General features: G+C 42.9%; 1 protein-coding gene across 2 annotated transcripts in view; it reads left to right on the top strand.

Moving 5' to 3' along the window:
- The first annotated feature begins 211 nt into the window (after nt 1–211).
- Nucleotides 212–16,502, top strand: part of MEGF10 (multiple EGF like domains 10) — a 130,887-nt gene continuing 114,596 nt past the window's right edge. For both annotated transcript variants that reach the window (XM_083151562.1, XM_083151563.1), the window contains exon 1: nt 212–434. The gene's annotated coding sequence lies outside the window, so the exon portion shown is untranslated. The remainder of the gene's footprint in view (nt 435–16,502) is intronic.

Below are 16,502 nucleotides of genomic sequence, written 5' to 3'. Positions count from 1 at the left end.
CTTTAAATTACTCTCACTGCAGCATTTATCGCAGACCTGATTTTGAAAATACAAGGGAATGAAACTCCAAGGCAAAACCCTTTGGTCCTTTTCTCACCAGATTTAACAATAGAGCCAAATGAGGCAGCCAGTGAATGATGGCTGTGGTTACCGCCCCCTCCTCAGCCTGAGAGCATCTGAAAGGGTCTATGAGGAACAGTGACTGCAGGCTCTGAGCTCTGAGAAAACACTGCTGCTGCCTGAGTGAGCTAGAGGTCTGGGGACAACTCCAGCACAGAAAGCAGCGGGGAGCATACAGTACTATCCACACACAGGAGCTGTGAGCACATTGTATGTGCAACTTCTTATGGTTAAGAGTTAATGAAAACTCAGCAAGCTAAGTGGGATCCCTATGATCCAGACCTGTGAAGACTCCCTGCAAAGTCACTCGTGAGGTAAGAAGCATTCAACTTAAAGAAAGTGTTTTAAAAGTACAAATGTTCCCACAGACAGCCTATTAGGGACACTAATGCACCAGCCAGCCTGGAGGGTCACTGATGCACCAGCCAGCCTGGAGGGTCACTGATGCACCAGCCAGCCTGGAGGGTCACTGATGCACTGAAGTGTCCCCAAACGTCTCATTTTTATTGCAATTCTATTTGGATTTGAATTGCTTAGGAAAAAGTTTATGTTCTGCATAAATTCACTTTTTTGGATATAACAAACCTTCTGATTTGCCATAATCCTTCTGTTGTTTGCATTGCTGAGTGTTAGTTGTAAATACTGTTGCAGGCATTTGGATGGGTCATTTATTTCTCAGAGGTATTATTTATTGCTAGTCCGCTGACATATCCTCTGCTAATGTGATGTATTGATAGCTGTTAAAATGATAGATGACCATTATTTCCTACTGCAATTCTTCTTCCAGATCTATATAAGGGTCAGCACAGTGTAAATGGTAGAGGCCCGTCTTATAGAATCTGACTAGAACACAGGCCAGCCAATGAGATTTGTGTATTAACTGCAGTTGATTTCTGTATTGTAGGTAAATGAAACTTAAAATAGTAAATCGGTGCGTATAATGGCAGGCGTGCTTTTTTGTGTATTTCACTTTAAAAATAAATAAAGGCACAATAAATTGAAAACTATAAGCATTTGTGGTGTGAAATTTGCATTTGGTAATGAAAGTTTGCACAACTAGTGGATTAAGAGAATAGTTTCTTATTTTCTTCAAAGGCAGTAAGCAATGTATGTATGTATGTATGTATGTATGTATGTATGTATGTATGTATGTATGTATGTATGTATGTACACTACTCATTGACTATTCAATCTCCTATTTTAACATACAGTAGCATTTATATAGGCTTGGAATTGTTCTATCCTGATAGATAACTTTTAGTTAGATTAAACAAATAGTTTGATATCTAGTTTGCCTATGGTATATGCTGCACTTATGGTACTCGGGGTGAACATGTGGGGATTTGGAGTACCACCCACAATTTAGCTGACCCCTAGTCTAGGTTTTTTGGGGTACCAAGTAAGAGCAGTGTTACTTTGTAATCTGTTGTACACAAGCTGTTGTACAGTGACTGCATCTTTGGGCGTCTGCTGCACAGTTTATGTGAGCTGAATGTATACTGAATATCCCTATATAATAATGTTTCCCATTTTTGAATATTCTGTTTGAAGGGAGAATAGCGACACTGATAATCATACTGTACATGGGGCATGTGGTAACTCAGCTTTGTTTGTTTGTGTTTACACCTGCTGGCCAACAGCTGTGTAGATTTCGTCACTGAAACCCAGTGCCCCAGAAGCAGCAGCAGCAGCAGCCCACTGCCTGGCCAGTATGCTGCAAAAACACTCTTTTTATTGGCAAAAACAGGAGATGTCTTGAGCAAGACATGGAAAGTGAATTAATCCACCCGCTGTGTGGGAAGCAGGTGTAAAAGACATTAACCCTCCTTAGGCTCTGTAATTACAGTAATACTGTTCAGTACTGGGAGTAAAAGTTGAATATTTCAGGAATACAACCAAATAAGGGTCATTTACGGAAGTGAAGAACTGAACCAAACAGCTAATGGCATTTTGTCATTTCCAATGACCACTATTATTGCACTAATGTACACATTTATACATATAAAATGTTTTTGTATGGTTTGTTCCAAAATCTAGAATGAATACATGCTGTGGGGATGCTCTGTATATAGTGGCACAAATAGAAGTAACTAGACTTTGCACCTTTACCGTTTATAAATAATCTTTAACATCTGGATTAATAAAAAGAAAATAAGCCAGATTTATAAGCTTGCAAGAGGGGGATTTTACATGGCTGACATTTGCTGACCTGCGCATGCACAGGACCAGTGGCAGCTGCATTGGTGGAGTCACGTGACAGTACAAAATACAAATTAGGGACCCACATCAACTGTCATCCCAAACACTGCCAAACATCCCTGGCCAAGACCCTCTGGCACACTGGCCAGTGTTGAGGCATATGCACAAGTGTAACCTGGCTCTGGTTTTGCTGTGATCCTTTTTCAGAGTTTTTCATGTGCATAAATAGTGATTTATAGTGATTTCATAGTGATACTGTAGTATAGTGTTTTGTCATTATTTAAGAAAATATGTATCTGCCTATATATTTAAAAACTACAGTGTGTCTGTTGTAGGTAATTATCTACTTTGAGCGCCACATTAACATTGTCTGTAAAGGGGCCATAGGAGCCAGAAAAGTTGTAGCTGATACAATATGTTTCTGCAGGGACATAACTAGAACTTTGTGGGCCCCATAGCAAAATCTTGAAAGGGACATCCCCGCAGGCTTTGTCACTGCAATGCCTCTTAGGGGCAGGAGAGAGGTGGGGGTGAGAGAGAAATAGGGTGTATGGGGGGGGGGGGGGGGGGGAGAAGAGAGAGAGAGTTTCATGGAAAAAAAAGGAATGAGAGAAAGAGAGAGAGGGTGGTTAGGTTAAAAGAGTGAGAAAGGGGTGAGAAAGGATAGAGGGTCAAAAACAGGGGGAGCAAGAGATCTAGAGGGAAAGGTGTGAGCAGGAAGGAGAAAAAAAGAAAGATAAGTGGAGCAAGAGAGTGAGAGAGTCTCAAGGGTAGAAAGATGAATAGGGGTTGTCAGTGATGAGAGGAGAGACAGAAGGAGAGAAATAGTGTCAGTGTCGGGGAAAGAGACTGTGATGGGGGAGGGTGAGAGAAGGAAGGAGAGAAATGGAGACAGTGGGCAGTATTCAATGAGAAATATCGCCGTGTGCAGCGAATCCTGTTTAGGATTCGCTGCACACTCGCTGCGTTCCAGAGGGATGGCTGCCACTCGCTCTCTCCGTATTCAATGTCGGAGGGGCGAGTAGCCCCTCGCGGCGAATCTTAACCCCTGCAGCGGACGAGCGTCCGCGGCAGGGAGCCATGGGAAGGTGGCATGCAGGGAGATTGAAGTCTCCCTGCCTGCCCCAGAACGTAGGTGGGGGGGGAGGTGGGCTCCCCGGGACCCAGGCAGCACAAGCTGCCCCCCCCCCCCCAGAGCCAGCAGGGGACCGGGTATATTCACTGCTCCCGATCATGCATATGTAATGATTGGGTGCAGTGAATATATGAATATCTAATGAGCGGCTCGGCTCCCGGCCCCCTGCTGGCTGCTCTGTGTACAAAAAAAGATATATATATTTTTTATATATTTAAATATATATTCATGTGCTATAAGCACATAAATAAAAATAGCATGCCCCTTCACAGAATAAAATTCCTGATTTTTTGACACCAAAATTAAAACAAAAAAACCTTTCATTTAAAAAGTTCACATTCCACTTCTCCATGAAAAGATGGAGAATTGCTACACGGAGAGACACAGCGAAAATCACTCAGAAAGACGGCGAGAAGTGCACATTGAATAGGGTTGCTTGCTTTTTGAGAGCAAAAGTCTCCGTCCAACGCGAGAAAAGCACAAACTCGCCATAAAACATGGCAAATTTTTCTCATTGAATACTGCCCAGTGTCAGGGAGAGAGAGAGAAAGAGACAGTGTCAGGGAGAGGGTATCAGTGAGAGGGAGAGAGAGACAGTGTCAGGGAGAGAGTTCCTCAGATCAAAGCACCAAGACTCAGTCCACCACCAGGCTTAATGTGTCATTATTTACTGACCACAGCCCTATACATATTACCTAATTTTTAAAAAGCTATAGTTCAGAAGTGCCCTTCTACACAATAACTTAACAAAAAACTGGTAGTGTGTATACTCAATATCATTAACAATGCGCGCTCCCGCACATCGTTAACAATGTAGTGTTGCTTTGCGGCTGACGAATGTAGCACAATCACACACAAACACATAGCACATTGAGACCTACTGCCTCCCTCCTAGTAAGTATACTGTGGGCCCAAAATCTGGCATGCAACAGCATAATAAAAATGCAGTGGGATTGCCTTCAAACCCCCCCCCCCCCCCCCCCCCCCCCCCCAACAGCCGGGCTCTATAGCAGCTGCATCCCCTGCACCCTCTACGGTTACACCACTGTCTACATTGTCTACTTCTTCCCTGTATACATTTTTATTTATAATTATATATAAAATTATAATATTGAAAAAAAATTCAAGCAACCCAATTAATGCAGGTCTCATTACATACAAATATGTTACAATTCTCAGTTAGCATGCTAAATGTTTGAACCATTAAACTTTATTAGCAAGCATTTTTCATGCTCTAAATGGCACATTTTTTGTACCACACCTATTTAAGCCACCATAAATGGTGTTAGAATGCTTTTTACTGCTTTGAATGTTCCCAGCTAACTCCCAAATTAACCGTTATATATCCCAATATCATTCCCTCAAATTCTTAATGTCCCATCAGACAGTGCCATGGTTACTGACAGAGTCAGTCCAAAGTAAATAGTCACTGTATTTTCTGCACCACTGTTGTCATAAACAGGGCTGTCTTTTGGTTTACTAGCACAATGTGGTAGAATTTATGGAGCCCCACCAATATGTGTCTATGGATGCATTGGCAGATCCAGAACTTTTTGACACGGGAGGGGGCACCATGACAGAGGAGGAGGGGGGCATGGCCTTTCCAACAAAAGGTGTGGCCTTTCAAAAAAGGAGTGTGGCCTCAAAGGGAATGTAGTATTTATTTAATAGGGAGTAGGTTATGTGATGCCTTGGTGAGGGAGATGGTGACAGGAGAGGGAGGATGATGGGGAGATAATGACACAGGGGAGAGTTCTAAGCAAAAAACAAACAAAAACACAGTGATTAGTCTATGGTCTTATTAGACACAAATGGCTGATCACCGGGGCTCACCCACTACTCTCAAGCCCGTCACAGTTACATAAGGCAACCTGTGAGTCATGCTATCTCAGAATGGTGTTGTTATCACAGGGCTTATCACATGTGATTTTTTTTTTCACATTTCTTTTCAGTCAATTCAGCCAGATTGCATTTCCCATTACAATTATGGGAAATGTGATCTAAATACTAAAAGAAAGTGAATTAAAAGTTTTTTTTGTTTTTTTTTGCAAAAACAGTTCAAACCGTTTAATACAGACATGTCCAAAATGTGGCCCTCCAGATGTTGTGAAACTACACACCCCAGCATGCCTTGCCAGAGTCTTAGCATTCCCTAATAGCAAAACTGTGGTAAGGCATGATAGGATTTGTAGTTTCACAACAGCTGGAGGGCCTTAGTTTGGACATGCCTGGTTTAATATATATAAAAGTGAAGCTAAAATAATGTGAAAAGAGTGTGAAAAAACACATTTTCACATTTATTTTAGTCAAAATAATGTTAATAAATCTGCCCATCTGTAGACAAGCCAGTCCCAGCTGAGAATGCTGCAAGGCACGTCTGTTATAGAGCCTGAGCAGTATAAGCCTTCTATCCCTGGACTCTATACTGTTAGGGCAACAGCAGTAGCCAGAGTCTTGCAAGACCCATGACCTCTGTGTTCAAACTTCTGCTTCTGCTATGGTGATCCCCGGAGACTGTGTAGGACTCCTGGCTGTGTGGCACTGGTACCCCTATTTTGCCACACCGGTTGAACGGCCCTTGAGCCGGCACTGGTCATAACGGATTGTGCTGTAAATTGTTCTTTACTATAAATGCTGTCAAGATGTGAAATGATGTAACTGCTGCAAATCAGTATTACAATAATCTTATTTTCCATGGGGATCTATGCGTTTGATGGCTTCTGTTTGAACTGCTGTAAGTAATTTGCTATTGTCAGGGAGGGGTGCCTTGTGGCTGGATTTGCTTATGTTGATCTATGGGAACTGACTCATTGGGCTTTCTGCTTCACTCTTTTTTCAAGTTTATTTCTGTTTTGAAGTGAATTACATTCTGTATAGAGTGTCACTTATTTTGTGCTTTGCTTAAAAAATTACTATTGGGGTATATGTAGTTTATTTAATTTATCCTCACATTGAAAAATGTAAAGTTAGGCACAGTTGACGTGTGGTCAATGTCAACATGAACCATCGGGCTCATATATTGTGTGTACAACTGGCAATAATACTAGCCACACTGCCTCACCAGCAATTTAACTCACTCTGTCACTGGAAATGGGGTATAGGAGGAGGGTCCATACCAAGTGGAATGGTCACAAACACCGTGGCATGTTGGATGCACCCCTTACTTCACTGAAAACACAGAAGGCTGCATAGTTAGGGGGGTGGGGAGATAGGATGGTTATGCAGTCCAGTGTCTGGGAGGTGCTGGACACATCCTGTTATGCGTGGACATGCCCAGTTCTTATGCACATCTTTCTTATGGTCTGGGTACTCTAGCCTACAAGAGCTGGGAGGTACTGTATGCATTAGTAATCATTTTGAATATTTAAGGCAACACCAAAGAAGAAGGAAAGTAGAGCAAGCAATTGTTAGAAAGTGTGTGTCTACTAATCCATTGCCGTAACTCATATTTTGGACTATCGGCATCAAACTGCATTTCATTGTCTTGTCTTGTAGGGTGTGTGCTTTAAATCTTTTAAAAAATAACCGACATTTACTGTAGCATTAGTTATCCTTAACATTAATCTGATACAACTGGCCCATGCCAACCTGAAAAGCCCTGCATATTTATTGGACTTTTGTTAGTGGGTATTACTTTAGATGACGATATTAAGATAAAAAGAAATCATCAACACTTGCACATGAATTGTTCAGCTGTCATACTAAGTTATCTAATATCTACACATCTGACACCAAAGTCAAACAATGCAAATAAATGTAGTAATATAACTAATAAGTGCACTGTTACAGCTTCTAATAATGGGGCAGATGTATTAAGCCCGGTGGAGACATAAAGTCGAGATAAAGTGGAAGTTGATGACGCACCAATCAATCGGCTCTGTCATTTTTCAAACATTGCTGATTGGCTTGTGCGTTATGACCTTCTACTGTATCTCCACTTCATCTCTTCACCAGGCTTATAACATACAAAAATCGATAAAACAACCAATAGGTGTATAGCATTTATCCCTCTTTTCTTGTGCGCCCCGTATTGATAGACAGTTATTTCAGCTGAAGTAGCCGCTTACATGGGCTCTAAGAACTTATTATTATATTTTGCTTCCATGTAGGCAGAACGCCAGCCAGGACAGCTGCTCTGTTGTGTGGGAGCCACTTGTAGAGAGTGGGACATTTTGAAGGAAACTCTTAGTATACCAGGGAGATCAGGGGAAGGTAAATGGTGCATGTGAGATACAGTGTAGGAGATAAACACAATATTTTTGTTTGTGTTTTTCTTTCGGATGTACATTAAACATGTAATTGCAACCCTAAGGGATGTACTCAGGGGCAGTTCAAGAAAGATGAGCCCCTGTGCAGTCTCTGTGTGTGCCCTCTGTCACTAGCACATGCCCCCAGTAGACTCTGGTTGTGTATTCGTCAGGGCGGCCTCTCTGGGACTCGGTAAGCTGCGGGCTTCGCAGTTTACCGAGTCAACCAGAATGAGGGCCACAGCCCCTGGAACCATTTCAGTCTGTTGGGCATATGCAATTTGCTCTTAGTGATTAGAATATAAAGACTTCAAGGAATTAAGCTGGGAACAAACTAGGTGATTACTTGAATGATAGGTCGTTTTCTGACGGTTCAGTACGACAAACCATTTACATCATCCAGTGTGCTCGCATGCTTCTGTGAGTCATTCGTCTCATCTTTAGATCGGTCTAACATGTATGTCAATCAGATGATGTCATCAATGATTTTCAGCAAATTGTGCAGATTGTACGCACTACCTACATATATTCCTGATATATTGTTAACGTCCAAACTACCAAACGATATATCATTCTGTCATTTCTAGGAGTGCACATTGTGTACGCACTTTGGCCCTTATTCTGATTGATGCGGACTTTACCGCGTACTTACGGATCGCGTCTTTCTGACGTCTGCGCATGCGTGGAGAACGCTACGCGCATGTGCCACGCCTTGACTCGGTACCAGTTCGGCCAAATCCCGTCCAAAACTGTTCACCGCTATCAGTCGGGAAATAGGGGCGTATTATGGGCGTCATGCGGAATGACACATGGGCGTAGTTTCAAAGTGGGCAAAACGGGGCGGAAACATGGGCGGACACGGGGGAGTACACTTATGTTGGGGGGCGTACATTCGGAAACCACTCCGAATGCACGCGATGAAAAAAGGGCAGAAATGTGCGGTGTCCACAAGTGTACTATTGCTTTGCGGACACCACTCGTTCATGCGGTTGGCGAACGTACGCCTAATGACTACAACCATTAACACCTGAACCCAATAGAATCTACTCCTTTACTCATTACTCACTAATAGGACGCTTGTCAGTGCTTTAATTGAAACCATTGCTGCTTCAATTGCTGTAAGGGTTAATGTGTGCAATGCATGTGTTAGGCATGCTTGTAAGGATATATTGGAATCTAATTGATTCCAATTCCAAATAAGCAGTTTTTTATGAGGATAGGTAATTGAATAAGTGGCTCATGTGATGTCTTGCAGAAGATACTTCATAGTGGGTTGTTTGGCGTAAATCCTCCGCTTACGTGCGGTAGCACCGCTTGGCTCCCGGTCGGATGCGGTATTCCCGAGCATACTCTGTAATACTCTGTAATACCGTGCCGAATCGGAGTGTTTCTCCCGCACACGCATGATTTCTATGTCGTCCGTAAACACGCCCTGTTCTTAAAGAGTGAGTCCGTCCGAATGCGGAGGACACGTGGGCGTTTCTACGGACGATGGCCGCATGCGGCAAAACACCGTGGCGTGCGGACCGCTCCGTAAGAATGCGGGAATTTCCGCACAGATCAGAATAAGGGCCTATATTATTTGCTGGGGAGTTCCAGGAAAATCATGATGACCATTGTCTAATGTGTTCCCACATATTTTTCTTAGCAGCAGATAAACCTACTGTATATCTGCCAACGCATGTATTGCTTGTATGAGAAGGTTAGTTTCACTTTAAATGAATGGTACTCATTCTTGATTTCACACAGTTGGGAAGTACATGGAAATGGCAGTAGCAAAATCACTTGATTTACTTAGCATGTAATTGTAAAAGAATGTCATTTTTCACTCTTGAAAATAAATGGAATCTCATAATTGGAAAGTCTATCATGCTTCCCCATCCAGATCATTTTACAAGTACATTAGTCATGATTTCTAAGGAGATTCTGTACTCACTGCTTAGTACATTTAAACCTATGTGAGCATGACATATAAAAGAAGCCATGCGTGAATGACTGTTTAAAGTGAGCTTAAAGTTGCTTTGTAAGCAGTCACTTTGAAAAAGATACCTGTTAAATCAGGTTTTCTACCAAACGGGAATCCTGATAAGTACTAGCAAAACGTCCCATTGTTACCACTTAAAAAAGTGTGACAATAAATTCTGCACAGAGCTTTTTGCTTTGGAGACATATTGTGAGATGAAGGGACATATAGAAATGATTAAGCACCTTTTGGGATTATTATACTGTATACTGAACAGGTGGTATCTACAGACACAGACACAATGTAAATTGTGTTTACAGATGTGGGACATTAGCACTCCCTAAAGGCCCCTATACATTAGGCCGACTTGTCGATCCAATTTCCCTTGAGCTCCCTTGGCGGCTCCCCGGGAGGGCTCACTTACAATTTGGCATTGATGTGCCATTTTTACATGCGATAAATTGCATGCGATTTATCGCATGTAAAGACTCCCAGGGAGGTGCAGCAGCGGCAGGGGGCAGGAGAATTGAAAAAAAAAACTGTCAAAAGACTCGCCAGCCACTGAGCTCTCCCAGCCAATTAGCAGCCGGCCAGTATTTTCACAGGTTTGTTTTTAAATTCTGCTGCCCGCCCCACCGCTCACTGGCTGCCATCTGCTGCACGCCTGGCCACCCGGATCTCAGCAGCTGTGCCCACCCCGCTGCCCGGACTTCGGCAGTTGCCGCCCGCTCCCCGCTTGGACCTGCAGATAGGTGTGTGCCAGTGGTGCTTCACCGCTGGAACACACCTATGGAATCGGACCTAATACATAGCAGGTGCTAAAATGTACCGCTGATAGGTCCGGTCCGATAGATGGTATGTGCAGGAGGTTCAATATCTAGGGTCCAGCCCGATGCGCATGGGACTGCGCATTGGGTTGGATGGGACGTCAAACACATGCGATTTGGTCCGCAGTAGTGTATGGGGGCCTTAAAAGTGCATTAAAAATTTAACTACACCATAGTCCACAATCAACTATTTGATTTCATTGTATCTGATTGGTCTCTGTGCTTCAGGGCAAAGGGCCTAATTCAGACTTGATCACACGGCTGTGAATACACACGCTGGGCGATTATTGATAGACTGCGCATGCGTGAGGCCATCCTGCAATAAGATCCTGCTACTTATCGCTGCCCGTACGTAAGTTGATTGATAGGAAGCCGCCGTTTGGGGGTGGTAACCAGCCATTTTCAAGGAGTGTCAGAGAAAATGCAGGCGTGCCCAGGCATATGAAGGGAATCATGGGAATGTGTGTATGAGTACAGAGGGACCAAAATGTCAAATGCAGCAGGTTCATTGTTTTTTTCATAAGTAATGGTCTTTACATTTCTCAGTGATGAAATCATTGACCAGCTTAGTCGGGACAGTCTCTATTGATCATACAGAATGATATCCAGGGCTGGTGAAGGGGGGATGCAGCCGCCGCCTCCTCGCTCCAGGGGGGGTAATGAGGCGGTGGTGGCCCGGTGCTCACCCACTGCGTTGCTCCAGGGGGGGGATTCGCTCCACGGGGGATGGTGCCTTGTGTCGGGTGATGCGGCACGGCCATCGCCGTCTCATCGCTGCACAGTGGGGATGGAGGGGGGGTGTCAGGTGAGGGGGAGGAGAGTTGCTGCTCACCTCCATGGCCCGGCGCTCACTCTCTCCAGAAGGGGGGTTGGGGTTCTGGTTTTGCCTATTGAATTTGTCCTAGACCACCCAATCCAAGGCACCCCTGCAAGTGTCTTGAGGCACCCCAGGGTGCCTAGGCACACAGTTTGGGAACCACTGACTTAGAGCATTTACTGCAATCTGCTCTTTGGCCAGCAATAGATGTGTAATGTTATTCATGTGACAGTTGTACATAAGAAAAACCATAAATGGGGAAACAGGCCTCCTTGATATCCCCAAATGTGTAGCTGTAGTAGCTGCATTTATAGGTCATAGCAGAAGATATATTGGAAGATGGCTGATGTAGCTCTCTTTTTCTTTTCTTTTTCTTTGTGGAGAGAGAGTGCTAATTATTACAATGGTTCCTTAGCTTTTACATATTGCAGCTCATTTGTCCTGCCATTTGTTTTTACATCACATACCTCTGTAAAACTAGAATTAAAACTATGAAAGTTCAGTAATAAAAATTATGACAAGCAGAGCACAAGTTAGCAATTTATTTTATTTTTTCTGAAAGCCGACAGTGTTTCTCTAAGCAAGAAAGTGCCCTTGTAGGACTTTGCTCTTTAGTTGAAGTCTTTTCTTGTTGGATATAATAAGAATGCCCTTCTGTAGAAGCAGTAATGTAATTTATTCACTGTAATCTTCTGTATAACTTTGCTGTATCTTCTGGGATGATTAGAGGGAGTGTGGACCATGGTGCAACAGCTTTTATACAACTGACAGACTTTAGCCTCTCAGCCAATCACGGCAGGGCAATCTCCTCATCATACTATATACAACTTCCCATATACTCATTTATATGGGCCAAATGTAACAGGGTGTGAGAATCAGAAAGGGAGTGCTTTTTGGAGAGTTTTCACATTTTATTTAAAGCGGCAATAATTTACAAGGAAAAACCGTGCTCCTGTTCCTGATAACTTCTTTTGGATCATACTGCTGCAAGCCTTGAGAAAGGTCCATGTTGGACCGAAACGTCGGCAGCAGCAGCAACTTATAGATTAAATCACTTTAATTTGAGTGCTATTCTTTCCCCATTTGGGGATAACTACACTGTCCTATTGTAGCATTGGCACATACCACTGCTTCTGGCACCCCAGCATCTGGCTCCTTCTGGGTGAGAGTGCAGGTTTGTGTTTTGCTATCTATCTATCTATCTATCTATCTATCTATCTATCTATCTATCTATCTATCTATCAATCTATCCTCAACAGTTTACAGGGGCAGTATATGCATGTTCTTCAAATTTACATTCCATTTACGATTACATATAATACAGTACATTGGAAATACCAGTACCACCACAAGCATCCAAGTGCCTCCACCCAGAAACTGCTGTCTCTAAGCCAGGGGTTCCCAATCTTTTTCTAATCACGGCACCCTAAAGTATCATAATTTTTCCATGGCACCCCTAGGCCCCAAAAAATATATCTCAAATTAAGTAGATTGTGTTTGTATGTGCTTCTTAGGTTCAGTTATGTGGTAAAGGGCAGGATTTGGTTCTGATTGTACACATTTTATGATTGGCAGCCACCAGCACTGGTTTTGTCCAGAAATAATTGATCATAAATAATTTGAATTGGTCCTGGACGACCAACCTGAGGCACCCGTGCAAGAGTCCGGAGGCACCCCAAGGAGCCTAGGCGCACAGTTTGGGAACCACTGCCCTAAGCATTTGTTTCATGTGCCTAATGAGGAGCAGCGTTAGCCTATTATATACAGTAGGATATGCATTTTGGGCCCACAAAGCACTGTAATGGTAGCAGCACTAGTAATCTGATGCTTTCCAGTTCACGCCTTGGTATTCTGACAATTTCCGATACTTTAACGAAAATTATTGTAATTTTTTTTGTCATCTTCATCCTTGCTTCATTTTCCCAGCGTTGACCATGCTGATCATTTCCATGCATTCCACCGAGCCCTGGTATTTGCTGACGTGGATGACATAAAGAACAAGGCGTAGACACTGATACATCACAGATGGAGCTCAGGCCTTTGTGTATGGTAGTGTTCTGCTGTACACAGCTGAGCGGATTATGTCAGAAGAATAACAAGTTTTGAACCTCTGCTTACTGCAAGCTAAGAGCTTCTTTTCTTGTTCGTTTCTTAAAAAGAGCTTGTCACCGTGCTGTGCCGGACTGTGGTGGCCGTTGTCATCTATTCATGCCATGATGCAAATGATCTTGGAGGATCTCCACAGTAGAGGAATTTGAGGCCGCTGGGTGCAATCATTTCCTGAAGTGGATTTTGATTACCCATATCATTATGGTCCGGTGTCTGCTTCGATTCTTTTGTATAAAACTATATACACTGATATGATTTTCATAACTAGAAAACCATTGTAAAAGTATTTCATTATAATATGAAATTTGCTGGTACTAGGGGGGTTATTCTGATTCTCTCGGAAAGGCACAATCACTCTCTATTGGACAAAACCATGTGCACTGCAGGTGGGGCTGATGTAACTTGTGCAGAGAGAGAGTTAGATTTGGGTGGGGGGGTGTACTTCAAACTGATATCTATATTGCAGTGTAAAAATAAAGCAGCCAGTATTTACCCTGCACAGAAAAAATAAAACACCCAAATCTGTACTTGTTTCCTAGCAGGGAGCCCACTAAGCTACTTGCTTAGTGGGCTATTCTTCGTAGTGAAATCGCATCGCACGTCGCATCGCATGGCTTTTTGTGCCTTGCGATGTGCGATGCGATCTCAGTAGTTAATTTAGTTAATTTATTCACTGCACCCTGAGTGAAATCGCATCGCACATCGCATCGCATGAGATGTGAGATGCGATCTCAGTAGTTCATATGGTAAAACACCTAAAACAGCACCACTCTCCACGTTAACCCGAAGCATGGCGAGCGGCGGCGGAACGCATCCTCCGACCTTTTCATTCCCCCACTATCCACGTCACCATTGAGTTGATTCTATATAGTGTGGCGAGCGCAGCGAGCCACCGAGCCTGAAGCGTGGCGAGCGTACGTGGATTACTTTACAAGTATTCCATGTCCCCTCACGGGGCTCACTGCGCTCGCCACGCTTCGGGCTCGGTGGCTCGCTGCGCTCGCCACACTATATAAAATCAACTCCACGCCGCCCTGGATAGTGGGGGTATGAAAAGGTCGGAGGACGCGTACCGCCGCCCCTCGCGGGCTCGCTGCGCTCACAGCGCTTCGGGGTGACGTGGAGAGTGGTGGTGTTTTAGGTGTTTTACCATATGAACTACTGAGATCGCATATCTCACATCTCACGCCACAAAAAAGGGCCATGTGATGCGATTTCACTCAGGGTGCAGTGAATAAATTAACTAAATTCACTACTGAGCGTAGGTAGGAAATCTGGGTGCCCTGCTAGGAAACGAGTACCCCCAGATCTAACTCTCTCTGCACCTGCAGTGCATATGGTGTTGTCCATTAGAGAGTGATTGTGCCTTTCCGAGTGAATCGGAATAACCCCCTATATTGTTGCTGTATGCAATAAGGCTCGTTATAAAAAGTGAAAATTAACGTGCAAGCTGCTAGTAAGATTGTCTTTGATAAAACCATTTCCAAATGCTACATGCCTGTACAATGCATTGAATTAGTTTTGGACATTCTAGTAGCACTGATGAGCTACTATTGAGTGGTTTGGTATGGCGGGCTGACAGTCGGGATTCCGACGGTCAGTATACCGACATTGGAATCCTGACTGCCGGTAATCTAACAGAGGGCGAGTGCTTTGAAGCCCCTTGCGGGCTTGCTGCCCTCACCACAGGTTAAATTCTCCCTCTATGGGGGTCATGGACCCCCTCAAGGTAGAATAGCCCCTGTCAATCGGGATCCTGACTGTTAGGCATTTAAAAGTAAGGAATTCCAATGTTGGTTTCCTGATCAGAATCCTGACTATCGGGAGGTCATCCAGCACCCACTATTGAGGCAGATATGCTAAGGACCGTTTAATGACTAATGATGTCAATCTCATTAATTAAAAAAAATTCTGTGATCCTTTTTTGTTCTGAATGAACTATTTTTGTAAGATAAATGTAATTTACCGGTACATATTTCCTCAAGCATTGGTTGTAGACACGGGACTTAAGGCCACCATACACTAGAGCAAAATGGCCTGCCTTCACCTGGTTTCGATGGATCGGGCTAGGAAATTGGGTAAATTCAGGCCTCATTCGCATGTGTCTGACAACCGAATCGACTGAATGTGTAGTCCTGTGCATGCAATTTATTTCCATGTAAAAAATGGCACATCAAGTGCCAAATCGGATGTAAGGACTCCCGGGGAGCTGCCGGGAAAGTTCAAGGGGAAATTGTGTCCGACTTGTAGCTTGGACAAGTCAGACAAGTGTATTGGGGCCCTTACAATCATATACTGTACACAGCATATACATAATATATATATATATATATATATATATATATATATATATATATATATATATATATACATATATACACTATTTTTTCAGACACATACAACTGATTTTAACAGCAGGTAACAAGAGAAAAAGGTGTAATATCCCCTGAAAAGAGAAATAAGTAAGCAATAATTAATTCAGTGTTATAGGTAACAACTATAACAAATTAATAAAATCTAAAAGCTGTGTTCAAAAGAATATCTAAAAACAAAGCATAAAATAATAAGGTAACATAAAACAATACTTTGTGATGTGGACATCAATATAGAATAACTTAAATAAAAAGATGCAACATGCATTGTTAATTGTTAGGACATGGGTCTTCCAGCGCATCCGTGCAGAAAAGGCTATGTGCCTGGCAATACACTAATCATGCAGTGAAATATCAATGCACAATGGTTTCACAGGAGAGTGATATTTGCTTATTCTATAGTAATACTAGTAGCAAAAAAGGCTATTATTTATACGGTAATATATTTATAATATAGGTACCCAGTGGTACCAGAAAGTGGTGATGTATGTTTATTCTATAGTAATAATGGTAGCAGATATCATGAAGTTAGTGAAATTAAGAATATCTGAATGCATAGTTTATATTTCCTTAAAGATAAACAATAACTTTCTTACTAATACCAGAATACAATGTATAACATTTGGACAGTTTGACAACATCTAGGTATGTGTGTGTGTGTGTGTGTGTGTGTGTGTGTGTGTGTGTATTTACATAGCATGGTATGGGACACA

The sequence above is a fragment of the Crinia signifera genome, chromosome 1 (assembly GCF_055691185.1).
Source record: "Crinia signifera chromosome 1, ASM5569118v1, whole genome shotgun sequence".
Classification (NCBI taxonomy): Eukaryota; Metazoa; Chordata; class Amphibia; order Anura; family Myobatrachidae; genus Crinia; species Crinia signifera.
Note: the sequence above shows the minus strand (reverse complement) of the source record. Positions and strands in the feature narration are given on the sequence as shown.